Raw genomic sequence first — 13,414 nt, 5'->3', positions numbered from 1 at the left:
TTCTAAGAGTTCATTGTAGGAATCCGCATTTCCCATTGTCAAAGTTAGTTGCTCTTGGATCAAAGTATGATGGGTGCTTAAAAGTAGAACGGTGAGTAGATTTCAGTAATTGTAGTAATGGTACTATGCGCCCAATTTTAGGCCAAATCCAGGAATTATTCCTCATTTCTCTCTAGCATTCACTCCCTACTTTCTCTCCCTCAAAACCTGCAGCAAATCCTGGTAGCTTACTTCCAAAACGTATTTTGAACTCAACTGTCTGTTTCCCCTGCGATCGCCTGGCCCAAGTGACCACCCTCTCTTTGTCCCTAATGGTCTCCCTGCTCCTTCTTTGCTCCCCTGCATTCCATCTGCCACCAGACAGCCAGAGGGACCTCTTTAAAACATGATTCAGGGTAAGTTATTGTCCAAATGGCTTGCCCTTGCACTCACAATCAAATGCACACTTCCCCCGAGCTTCAGTGCCCTACCTTACTTGCTTTGCCTAATTCCGCGACTAAGTGTCACTCTCCCTCTTGATCATTCCTGCCAGCCACGGCCCAAGCTTAGCCCTGCACCTGGGCCTTTGCCTTCGTCTTTCTGCATGCCCTTCATGCTTCCTCAGATCATTTCATTGGTGACTGCTTCTGTTCATTCAGGTCAGAACTCACAGGCCAGCTCTTCAGAGAGCCTTGTCTAGAGTAGTCACCTTCCAGAGCTATTCACTAACGTATCACCGTTTGGATTGTCCTCAGAGCACTTCTCACTATCTGAAAACATCCAGCTTATTTATTTTTTTTTAACAAAATTCTGCTTCTCCCCCCACACTGGGAGGACCATGCCTGGTGTGGAGTGTGAGCTCTGTAGATATTGGTTGAATGAGTGAGTAAGGGAATGAATGAAGAGCTTTCTCGTTCATAGCAATGGTGAGCACTCAGCAGGTATCTCTGGGCTTGCATCTGATCTTCAGCTGTAACTGGCTCTTCTTTCTGACTCCCACACTGCCATCAAGTCACATTGCAAATCCCACTGGTTCTGGGAAGCCTCTTCCAACAGCCGAGTCTATCGACACCTCCCCTTTTCAGAACCAGGGGCTATAATTTATTATCCAACCCAGGTTACTTTGGAGAGTGAAAGGAGGCATGCACTGGGACTGTCATGGGAAAACTGGGAGGTATGGTCACCCTATTCATATGTCACTTCCTTATCCCTTAACATGCGTAGAGTTTGTAAGTTTTCCATAGGCTTGCTTATGGTTTCCCTTATTAGAACATAAATGTTTAGTTACATTTAATTAATGGGGTACTGTGTTCGGTTAGCAGTACCATATCTCTCTTTTTCTCTGTCACAATGATATATTTTACTTGTTTGGGGGAAATTAAAAGTGAGAGATTGTTTTATGCATCATCCTTGGTCTGATGTCTAAGAGGGAAATTTCTGGTTCCTGTAAAATCAGTAAGAAACTCGAGGCTGTCACCTCCCTGTAAGGTTTGTACAAGCTTTTACTGCACTCCCAAAACTTTATGCTTCATTGGCTTGAAATACTGCCCTCCCCACTCTCTCCCTCCCCATGGTCCTCCAACTAGATTCATTGCTGTTCACTCTACAGACCTCAGCTTCCACGGACTTCCATCCCCAACATGTGCACTTTGTGTCACTACGAAGCTCTCCACAGTACACTATACTGTCCCTTGGGGCCATATCACACGCAACTGCATGGCAACTGTTTTCTTTCCATCTCCCCATAGCCCTGATGTAAGCTCTGTGAGAACAATTATCCTGTCCCTTTAATTCACCTTTCTGTCCCTTGGGCTAATACAATGCCTGTCTCATAGTATGTTCTCCAAAAAGTACTTATCAGATAAGTAAGTGAATGAATGAAGGAGTTTGCCTGTGTTAGCCCTCCAGTGTAATAAGAGGAAAATGTGTCTGGATATTATTATCAGGTAATTTCAGACTACAAAAGATGACTCCTTTGAATAACATCCTAGTCCAGGCCTTGGACAAAATCATTCAATCCAGCAACTGTTACTATAGTCAATCAACCTTATGTACATGGGCCAAGCCATTTTTAGTTAATTAAGTGCTAAGAATTAATTTATTATTTTTAAAATTTGTATTTTGGGGACATAAAGGAACTCTCCATTGTGGCCATTTACTTACCAAAGTTTATAATTGTTAATAGCTTTCTGGTGGCAGGGTGGCAAGTATAGTAGACACATGGGAATTTATTTAGAAAACTCTATATTTTGTGTTGTAGTGGGGAGTTGTGATAATTCTTGTATTTGATACTCCATAAACCATTGATTTAAAATAAATCTAGAAGTAAATCCAGTCACTCTTGCTTCTTAATCATGCATAAAGAAATACAGTGATAAGAATTTACTTATAAGTATTTTGAAAAACAATCAATTTTTTTAAATGAAAATACCTAAAAAAAATAAAGAAAATATCCCTGAAGATTCTGCTCATACTTTCAAAATATAAACTCTCATAGGAAATATGAGTTAGTGTGTTACAAGTTGTATTTTTACATATACTCCTTCTGATGACTTTGAAGCCCTTTAAAAGTATCATCTAACAGAATAATAGTTCTACTTATTAGAGAGTATATGTTGAATGATTTTAACTCCCGTCTCCTCTGTTTCTAATGAATCAGAAAAGCTGATATGGAATGACATTTGACATAGTAAAGTCTGTCTTGAAATTCTCTGACTGGAAGAGAAAGAAGTGATGAGTAGGAGACAGAGCATAGCAAACATTTTACAACATTTTCAATGCATGGGATGGTGTTCTAAGCACTTCACATGTCTTAGATGATTTCACACCACTAACAATCCTCTGAGGTGGGGTCTGTTATTATCCCCATTTTTCAGATGAGGCAACTGAGGCTTGGGAAGACTAAGGTACTTGTCTGAAATCATACAATTACTAAGTAGTAGCATTTGGATTTAAGTCCAGGTTCTTCAGGCTTCAAGGTCCATGCGCTTTCTGTTATATCACATTAATCCCCAAAGAAGTTTAGTGACTCAAATTCTTTATTATAAGGCATTGTCATATAGAAGATGAGTTACCACATGGATCCAGAGGAGGAGAATATAGTGAGATCCTTTGGGACTGGTAATTAGGTTTCACTCAGCCACTCACTGTGGAAAGCTTCATGTCACGGTATATCATTTGAGATGGCTCTAGCTGCAATGAATTGAATGCCTAACAGTAACTTAGACAATAGGAGCCTTTCATTGTTTTTGTCACGTAACAAGAATGCTGGATATAGCCGGTAGCAATGACAGTTCACCAGCTCCATGATGCCAGAGTGCTAGGTGGGTAATTCTCTTTCCTTTCTCCTCATGCTCACATGATGGCTGCATTGGCATCAAGTGTGTGTGTGTGTGTGTGTGTGTGTGTAATCTCCTTACATGACAGCAAGTAAGGGAGGAAGAAATAAAGGGGTTCCTTCTCAGGGGTGTTCTTTTTATGTAAGAGGAGAATACTCCCCAGAAGCACCCAAGCAGATTTCTCCTCTGTAATTCATTGCCTAGAACGGTGTCACATGGACACCTTGAGCTGCCAGGGAGGCTGAGGGAAGTGAACACATGGTCAAAGGGAATGGGATTAGCTTGGTAGACTTTGACCAATCAAGATTATGGTCCCAGGGGTGGCCACAGTGCCACCGGAAGGAAACTTGATGTTCTTTGAGCAAAGTAGGTGACCAATAGAGTCTGCCCTACACGAGCTTCTAAGACCAACACACCTGGGATACAGAGCAGACACCATTTTATAAAGGACTGAAAGGAAGTTGGTGACTTGCCCAAATTTGTGTAGACAGGATCAAGATGAGAATTCCAGTCAGAATCCTTTGGCTACACCAGAGATTTTCAAACTGAGTGCCTCAGGGTTTCTACAAAAATTGTATTAGAATATCATTTTAAAACTCTTTTAGATATGTTTTTTTTAAATGTGATTAAAGATACAATACACATGTAATTTTCTCATATATCAGAAGTTGACACAACACAGTCCCTACCATACAAACCAGGTTAGCCTGTGCTGTCAGTTAACGCAGTTTTTGTCACTGTTGTTTTTCAAACTTAGAGTAAAGCATCTTCTGCCATCTCTAGTTCATCATGAGGTCTCCTGGGATTGCTAGCCAGGCTGTTAAAAACCATTTGTAACCATTTGTCCATGTTAATCTGGACTTTTTCAACACCGGACAACCACAATAAAATAATCAATTGGGTGTTGACAGTGATATAAGGCTGCAGCCACTCCAAGCAAATTTGAAATAATGTCTAATTGGAAATTGTCATGGGTATCAGGACAGCTGCATTATTCTCATCGACTGATGTACTATCTCTCTGGCCCCTGCTTACCTCTCCCCTGACTCTCCCTGCTCCAGAAGTATCTGTTTCAATGCTGGGAACACTTTTCTTGCCTCAGGGCTTTTGCACATGCTTTCCCCCCAGCATGTTTTCCTCCTCTAATTAGATTCTGCTCATTCTTCATGTGCCACTTAAATAGTACTTCCTTCCCTGACCTCGCAGATGAGGCTGGTACCTTGGGTTTCACACTTCCTTTGGCACACTTGTCGTTTTATAATGATTTTGTTCACAGCTTCCTTTCCTCCTGGGCTGAGAACTGTCTGAGGGTAGCAACTGTGGACGCCCCATTCAGTGCTCAGCCTTCAGCTCCTCATCCTGGCACAGTGTGGACTCCAGTGGAATTAATCAGTTATTTTTGATGGAATAAATATGACATGAATAAGTAAATTTGAATTTAGATATAATATTGATTAGAGGCAGGTAGGAATGGTGAGCATTTTCTTATTAAAGAAAAGCTTATGAAATTGAAAGGTGGCGTACAGTGAAATATGCAAATGTACGGATTTTAAGTGCACAACTCGATGCCAATTTCCATTTGTATACATTTTGTTATCCTCCATCCACATGAAGTATGATATACTTTTAGCACCCCATATCTTTCCCTCATGATCATTCCTGTCACCCCACTCCCAGAGGGAACCACTGTTCTGACTCATATCACCATCACTTAGTTTTTGCCTGTTCTTAAATTTCCTATAAATACAAATTATTCAGTATGTACTCTTTTGTGCCAATTCTCTCCCATTCAGCATGCTATCTATGAGATTCATCCACGTCATATGTACATTTTCATTGTTTTATTGTGTTCCAGTGTGTAAATATACCGTGATACAGTTATTTACTTTCCTATTGATGGATATTTGTTTTTTTTTCCCTCAGTTTGGAGCTATATTGAAAAAAATGCAATGAGCTGTCTTATACAGATCTTTCTGTGGACATAAATTGTTAAAAGAGCACTTGTTAACAAAACAGGAAAACACTAATACATCAAAAAAAAAGAGCACTTGTTTTTTCCCCTTTTGTTATGAAAAAATTCAGTCAACATGTGTTCTTATGATGTTCAGAAGTATCTTTTCAATTCTTAAAAAGCAATAAGAAATCAGAATACCATTAGCTGTTATAGAAGAAATAGATGAGAATCCTAACTGAACACTGGGCCAGAAGTTAGCACCCTGTCAGAGATAGAAAAACATGAAAATCTAATGAAATGGAAAACTCATTAAATTTGGTAATGTATCTAACAAAAAGTGTGTCCATAAAAAAAACTGTACAAAGGTGTTCTTAGCAGCTTTATTCATTATAACCCCAAGCTGGAGAAAAAAATACCAACAATCTTTAACATATTCTGCACATTTTATTTATTTGGGAGGACACAGAAGAATTCTGCTATCCCGCAAATGTCCTAGATTCTAATAATGTCCTACATTTATATAGAACTTAAAAATTACAAATTTCACATACAACACATAGCTAATAAGTGGCAAAGCAGAAACTCAAATGCAGGACTTCTGATGCTAACTTTAGTGTGTTCCCACATCACATCCTGATTACACCTCATCAGGAAAAGCAACACTCAACATGATTACTTATGACAAAGTGTATTTAATTTTTAACATTTTTAAAGCTGTGTCTTATACTTTGGAGAGTTTTTCTAATTAGAAATAATTAGTTGCATATGCATTCGGATATACTCTTGTCAGTGGGTCTCAACCCTTCCGATCTCATGCCTTGCCAATCATCTCATCAAAGAGCATGCACCCCCCCTCGCACACAGTTCATTCCACCAAAAATGAAGTTTCTTCTTGTTTGTCAGTAGACACTCTGTTATTAATGGTTTTCATTTGTGGTAATTTCGGCAAAATTAAAAAAAAAATTTTTTTAGTGGAACACTTCTCATAGCTTTTTAAATGGCGGTGCATCTTGTGACTCTAAAGAGCGAGATACCCCCGTGCACTGTAATTCCCAGTAGAATCCAATTAACAGCATTTAGCAGTTTCTGGAGAAAACACATTTGGGGAAACTCCATTCTAGACTTTTGTTTTCTTGGTTATCTTTTGAAAGCTTAACATTCAACTGTACCATTCCTTCAAATTTTGTTAAGTGACTGCCTGGAAATCCCACCAACAAATGATATCAATGGATGGTAAAGGCCTCATGTGCTGTACTCACTTCCAGCTTGAAGATTTGCCACTTGACAGGAATTATCAGGACTAAACTGAAAATGACTAAGCTAAGCTCAGGCACTGTGCTGGCAGAAGAGAAAATGTGTGCTGTGGTGGGGCCAGGGAAGAAGCTTCAGTCAGAGTTTGAAGTGCCAAAGAGTAAAGACCCTGGAGCCTGGCTTGGGTTCTTTCTAAAGCCAAATGAGCTTACTCGGTGTAGAAAACAGTGAGAAACATGAGCTTGACTTACTAAGAATAGCAATGCTGTTAACGTCATCCTAAGGGGCAATACCCACCTCTTACCTTTTTATCTACCTTCCCTTTAACAACTAATATTTGCAAGATCTGTACCTTAATGGGCGTACCCAGCAGGAAAAAATTGCTTTCTACACATGCGTAGAAATCTTTCATAAGCTTTCAGTCAGGGTTGTTTGGCTGACAGAATTCATCTGCAAATAGTTTTATTTTTGCCAAAAATCACTCTTCATTCTGCCTGTAGCTGGAAATTTAGAGTCATGTCCATTTCAGCAAAAACATATTACTCTTTTGTTTTTTTATTGACTGGTCCTCTCCTCAAGTGCGCAGTGGCTTGTTCTATTAGTACCAGTAGATGCTGAGCTGTTTTCTTTGCCCAATTTGGTTTAATTAGATATGCTAATTCCATATTGATATATATTTTAAACGGATACACTACAGACTCCCTAATGTGTAGCTAAAATAATTTTTATTCTGAACATTTTAACCCTAGATATAGTTTAAAAGGAAGGAAAACTCTCAACCAATAAAAATGAAATAATTATTATTTTATTTTAAAAGACAAACTAAAATGTAACAACTAGGTGTTGAGGTACAGAGTAATTTTTATACTTTTTAAATGCTTTTGTATGTATTTTTCTTTCTACAAAAAAAAGACATTGTGTTCATAAACATAAAAATATATTTTATAGGGGCGCCTGGGTGGCTCAGTCATTAAGCGTCTGCCTTCGGCTCAGGTCGTGATCCCAGGGTCCTGGGATGGAGCCCCACATCGGGCTCTCTGCTTGGCAGGAAGCCTGCTTCTCCCTCTCCCACTCCCCCTGCTTGTGTTCCCTCTCTCGCTGCGTCTCTCTCTGTCAAATAAATAAATAAAATCTTAAAAATATATATATATATACTTTATAGCTGTCATTAGTTTTACGTCTATTCTACCCATTCATGTTTTTGTTTTATTAAAAAAAAAAAAAGAAGATACACTGAGAATGATTAGCCAGTATACGTAAATTATATGAGCTGAGGGTTAGTTCTATTCTCCTGTTCTATGAGACTATTTCAAGCGGTCAGACTGACAATAGATGTAACAGTCTGGAACCAGACTGTTTAAGATTAAATTCTGGTTCCACTGCTTACTGGCTCTCTAACTTGGGATCAATTATTCAGTATCTTTGGGCCTCAGTTTCCCAATCTGTAAAAGTAGGATAATTGTAGAACCTGCCTCATGTGGCTGCCTTGAGGAGTCATTGGGGTTACTATGTGTTATGCACTAAGAACAGTTACTCTGTATAGTAAAAGTCAATAAACATCCTCATCAACATTATGTAAAGAGTGTGATAGACATACTGGTCCAGTTATATAACTAGACAATTTACAGACTGGGGAACTCAAGAGTAAACATTTGAAAAGACATTAATCCCCACTTCTAATAATCAAGGACATAAATATATACAATTATAATACCATTTATCATTCATCCAACTGGTGATAATTTAAGTGTGACAGTATCAGAGGATTTCAGAAAACGGGAATTCTCATATACTGCTGGTGGGAGTGCAGAGTGGGGCCATCACTTTGCAGTATCCAAAAAAATTGCAGATGCTCATAATTTGCAATCCAGTGTTTCTACTTCATGGTATGTATATACTACAGAAAACTCTCACATAAGCACAAGGAGTTATGTGTAAGGATATTTATTATAGCACATGCTTTTTTTAAGAAGAAGGCGGGGGCGCCTAGGTGGCTCAGTCGTTAAGCGTCTGCCTTCGGCTCAGGTCATGATCCCAGGGTCCTGGATTGAGCCCCGTGTCGGGCTCCCTGCTCAGTGGGAAGCTGGCTTCTCCTTCTCCCATTCCCCCTGCTTGTGGTCCCTCTCTAGCTGTCTCTCTCTCTCTGTCAAATAAATAAAATCTTTAAAAATAAATGAATAAAAATAAAAATAAAGAAGAAGAGGAAACTGTATGTATGTCCGTGAATAAGAGAATAGATAAATAAATATGATAAATCTATATTAGGGACTACTATATCATAGTTAAGGGAAATGAATTAGCTCTCTATACTGTGACATGGGTCTGTCCCAAAAACAGTGAAAAGGCAAGTTGTAAAATGATATATGTTGTAGAATATGATTTATGTAAATAAAGAGCCCCACAGAACTATACTATATATTATCACAAATAATTTTGAAATTTTGAAATTTTATTTATTCAGTGAACCGGAATGATACAAACTAAATGCATGACAGTGGTTGTTTAGGAAAAAGGAGAGTTGGAAATGGGAAGGAAAAAGACAAAAAAGGACTTTAAATTTATTTTCTTATTAAAATAAAAAGGCTTGACACAATTCTATAAGGTTAACATTTGACATTCCTTGGTGAGTACATAGTCCTTTATTGTATATGTCTCTGAATGTTTCTGTGTTTTAAATATTTCCCCAAACATGTATATATAAACTAAGGTTTAAAAAAGATACTCTTCCAAAAAACGATAGCTGCTATGCAAATATCGATTATCAAGAAGGGAAAGAAATAACTTTCCATTATAAGTTAATAAAGGATATTGAAACACACTATTTAGTGACGTCCTGAAGGTCAGAAATCCTGCTTGCTTTATCATTCTGCCTCTCAGGTCCCCAGCACAGCACTCAGCATATAGTAAGTGTTCAACAGGCCTATATGAAAACACCCTGGGCCATAATTATCCAGGACATGAAAACAAATTACTTTCATTAATTATTAAGTAAATAAAATAATACAAAACATAAAACAACAAGGAGGTATTTTAAATATGTTAGCAAAAGTTGAAAATGACAATCCCCAGTGTTGATGAAGATGTGGGAAAACTAGCAAACTAAAAAAATTTAAAAAAATTTTTTAAAAATTTAAAAATAAATAAATAAATAAATATGGAAAGCAATTTGTTGGTATGTTTTCAGAGACAAAATGTTCCTTGGTCCAGTGATATCCTATTTTCGGAAATCTACCCTAAGGAAATAATCCAGAGATGAAAAGGACTATTACATATGTATATGTTTACTACAGGGTTACTTACGCTGGAGCATCGAAATCAGTGCAAATGTTTACTGATCACAAAATGGCAATTAAATTATGGTATAAAAATGTGTTAGAATATTAAGCAGCCATTAAGACAATAATTATGAAGGTGTAAAGACAATGTGGCTGAAACATCTGATACTCAGCCAGAATTGATTTATTTGATAATTATGTACATATGTAGAAAAATTTATGAAATTATGATAAGCAAAAAAAAGCAGGCAACAGAAAGGAGTACATGCATTCTGAATTTAAACTATATAAAAATCATATATGCAGATACCCAAAATGAGAGAAGATAAAAATTGGGGGAAAATATTTTTCTCTCATAGTTAAAATCTATTTTTGTAGTGTTCTTTTTTCTTTTTTCTTTTTTCTTTTTTTTTTCAAAGATTTTATTTATTTATTTGACAGACACAGCGAGAGAGGGAACACAGTCAGGGGGAGTGGGAGAGGGAGAAGCAGGCTTCCCGCCGAGCAGGGAACCAGATGCGGGGCTCGATCCCAGGACCCTGGGACCATGACCTGAGCCGAAGGCAGATGCTTAACGACTGAGCCACCCAGGCGCCCCTATAGTGTTTTTTAAAAAGAAAAATTCTATCATTGTTGGCGTAAATATTAAGGCATCTAGTATCATGAAATACATACTTACTATCATGAAATCCAATCATGACCAAATAAGAGCACTCTTAATTGACAATTGACTTATTATGGAAGATAAAAATGGGTAGAAAAGCTCCTGGTTGTTATATTTATTTTGAAAAAAAAAATACACTAACAAATCTTAAGAAAGAAAAGTGTAGATGACTCTTTTCAAATTGATTAGGGCTTCAATTTATGACAGGTAGTGTCAAGCCAGCAATTTTAGTTGTTACTTATGCTTGCTGGAGAAGTGTTCAGTTACATTTTTAGAAATCGGCATCCTTAATTCTTTGGAAATTTGATGAAAACATTGCTGCCTGGAAACATTTCTGCTCCATTCACATGTTATTTGTTTATTGAGCTCTGCAGAAGAAAGATGTGTCTCACAAAGAGTTCCTGTAATAAAACACGAAAAATTGGGGGTACATTAGCCAGTGGGACCAGAGAAATACATGATTCTTTTCAGCATAAATATGATAAATATGAAAATAATATTAAATTATGTATGGAAAATGCTTTCATTTATGTATTGTATGAGATTACTAGAGAAAGAATTATGTTATCCAGTATTGACCGAAGTAGAGAAATAAGAGAGAAAATGTATGCTTTATACTTTAAATCTGAGACATCGAGAGACCAATTGAGATTTTCAGAGGATGTCATCCCTGGTTGCTGCCTCTCATTTACACATTACCTGGGAGAGCATCGTGCGGCTGCATATTCTCAGCTCTTGAATGTGTTCTGCTCATTTTCCAGTGGGGAGGACGGGTTTAATGCTTTCTCGGCAGTGTGTACTTTTTCACTTGTGCTGTTTGTTTACCTGTCTTCTTGCTTATTTATTGTTTGCATTTAGCTTGCCCTGCAAGTGGTTCTGAGAATTGTAGTGTGAGTGGACAATACCTGTGCAGGCCATAATCTTTACAAATAAATCTCTCCCTCTCTTCAGTTTTTCTATGAGGCCTATGTGGAGATTCATTCCTTTTTATCACTTTACCTCAATTTGATGACATTTTCTAAAGGGCCACGCATATTTAAACAAAATGTAAAGGAGATGGGGTTTTTGTTTGGTTTGGGGTTTTCTTTAGATTTATGAAACCTGTCTTTAGACCCCCAAATTCTTTCCACAGAAGTTAAATCCTAGTGCGTAACTGTTCTCCACATTAAAAACCAACTCTTTTCCTACTTACGTAAAAGATAGTGCTAGTTCCAAGGTCTTGGGCAAGTCACTAAACCTGTTTTCAGATTCATCTGTAAAATAAGGGAATTGGACAACATAAGCCCATGGTTCAATGAAAGTTCAATGATTTCCAAAAACCTTTTACTTCATGAGCTTTCCAAAGAATAACTGCACAGATAGTTTAAACTCTGGGGAATGGTGCTTGGTGAATAAATACTTAGCAAACAATTGGAAGACAGACATGAGAAACAGTCATAGCCCTGGCTATATCAATAGCCATGAACCATATTAACGATTTGGGAGGGAAGCTCAGCAAAATGCTAATTTATTTAATAAATATTTAATAGTGTATTATTGCAATAAATAAATTGGTGTTTACATAGTAAAGAATACAAATGTTTTGTGCCCACTTCTGTAGTCCTTCTTCAACATTCCCCAAATAATTACTTTTAAGAAAAGATGAACATCAAAATATTTCCGTTTATAGCAATTTATGACCACTGGTGGTTAAATCTATAAAATAATCCAATGGTTTATCCCTCTTATCTTGAGAATGTTTAATCATCTTTGATATTTGCTTTAAATTAGCACATCCAAATGTACATTTGTATAAAATCTCCCAAATCATGAAAGATTTATAATTTGAAATGTATTTGGATTATTCTCTAGTTAATCAGCTAGATAAAAATTAGGAATATTGTAACTAGAACAATTGAGTTGAGCTGAATGTTACGAAAAATGAAAAATTTTTTCACGGTGTGCTGTGGCTACAGAAATGAAACTAAAAACCAATTCACTATCAGAGAATTGATGTGCTAAGAGGAGCCATATGTGTCCTTTTCAGGATCCCAGGTTAATAATCAAAGCATAGATCAGAAGAAAATGGGTCTAGAGTGGTGCATTCTTGCTAATAAGCATTGCTGGCCCGTTATGGGTTTGTGTAGGTTAATTAACTCTGGAAAGACTCTTTTCCCACTCCTGAGAAGTATAATGATAAACAATCCCTTGCCATTCAATTCAGCAACTAGGTATTAAAGGCTGGTTCTAGTGGTGTGCAGTGGACGTAGCAAGGCCCTAGCTGCTAAGGGTGGTGACCGGCTAGGGCGGGGGTAGGAGTACCAAAGCACCACAAAGAGGGATGTGCTCTGTAACACTGACATATCCCCAACTTGGTTGAAAAGTGCAGTAGCCCAGGTTGGTGTGCACAGTCATGGCTCCTTCCTTCCTTAGAGGACTCTCATTTGTGTAAGATCCACACTCTTCCTTGTAGATGTGACTTTCAGGGAAGGCATGAAGGATCCCTAGCCTCTGAAGTCTGCCCTCTCCCCTTGGTTCACTGAGGCATGAGAATCCAAAGCAATTATGGTCAGCAAGGTACAAGGCCAAGTTGGCTTGAAGAAGGGGTGGGATTGGTGTTTCTGCAAAAGGTTTTCCTTAATCTTGAAGAAACACGGAAAAGAGAAAGTCCTTTTACTGCCTTCACTACCTCTAGACATTGACCTCAGATATAATCTCTTCTTCAGACATCTTGCATCCAGGAGGCCTAGACACTAAAGATGACTTACACTGGACCTAAGAAGAAAGATGGATTTGCATAAACAGCAAAGCATTTTACCCCAAGCATTAGTTCACACATCTCTGCACACGAATGTACATTTCTGTTGGGTGTTTGGAGTGAATTTGAACGTTCAGTTGGAAGTAGAGGCTGCTCACCAGTTCTCCAAAGTGGTTGTAGCAATTGGCTCTCCCACCAGCAACATAGGAGAATTCC

This window comes from Leptonychotes weddellii, chromosome 12 (assembly GCF_054177405.1).
Source record: "Leptonychotes weddellii isolate Sample4059 chromosome 12, ASM5417740v2, whole genome shotgun sequence".
NCBI classification, from domain to species: domain Eukaryota; kingdom Metazoa; phylum Chordata; class Mammalia; order Carnivora; family Phocidae; genus Leptonychotes; species Leptonychotes weddellii.
This window is presented reverse-complemented; position numbering follows the sequence as displayed.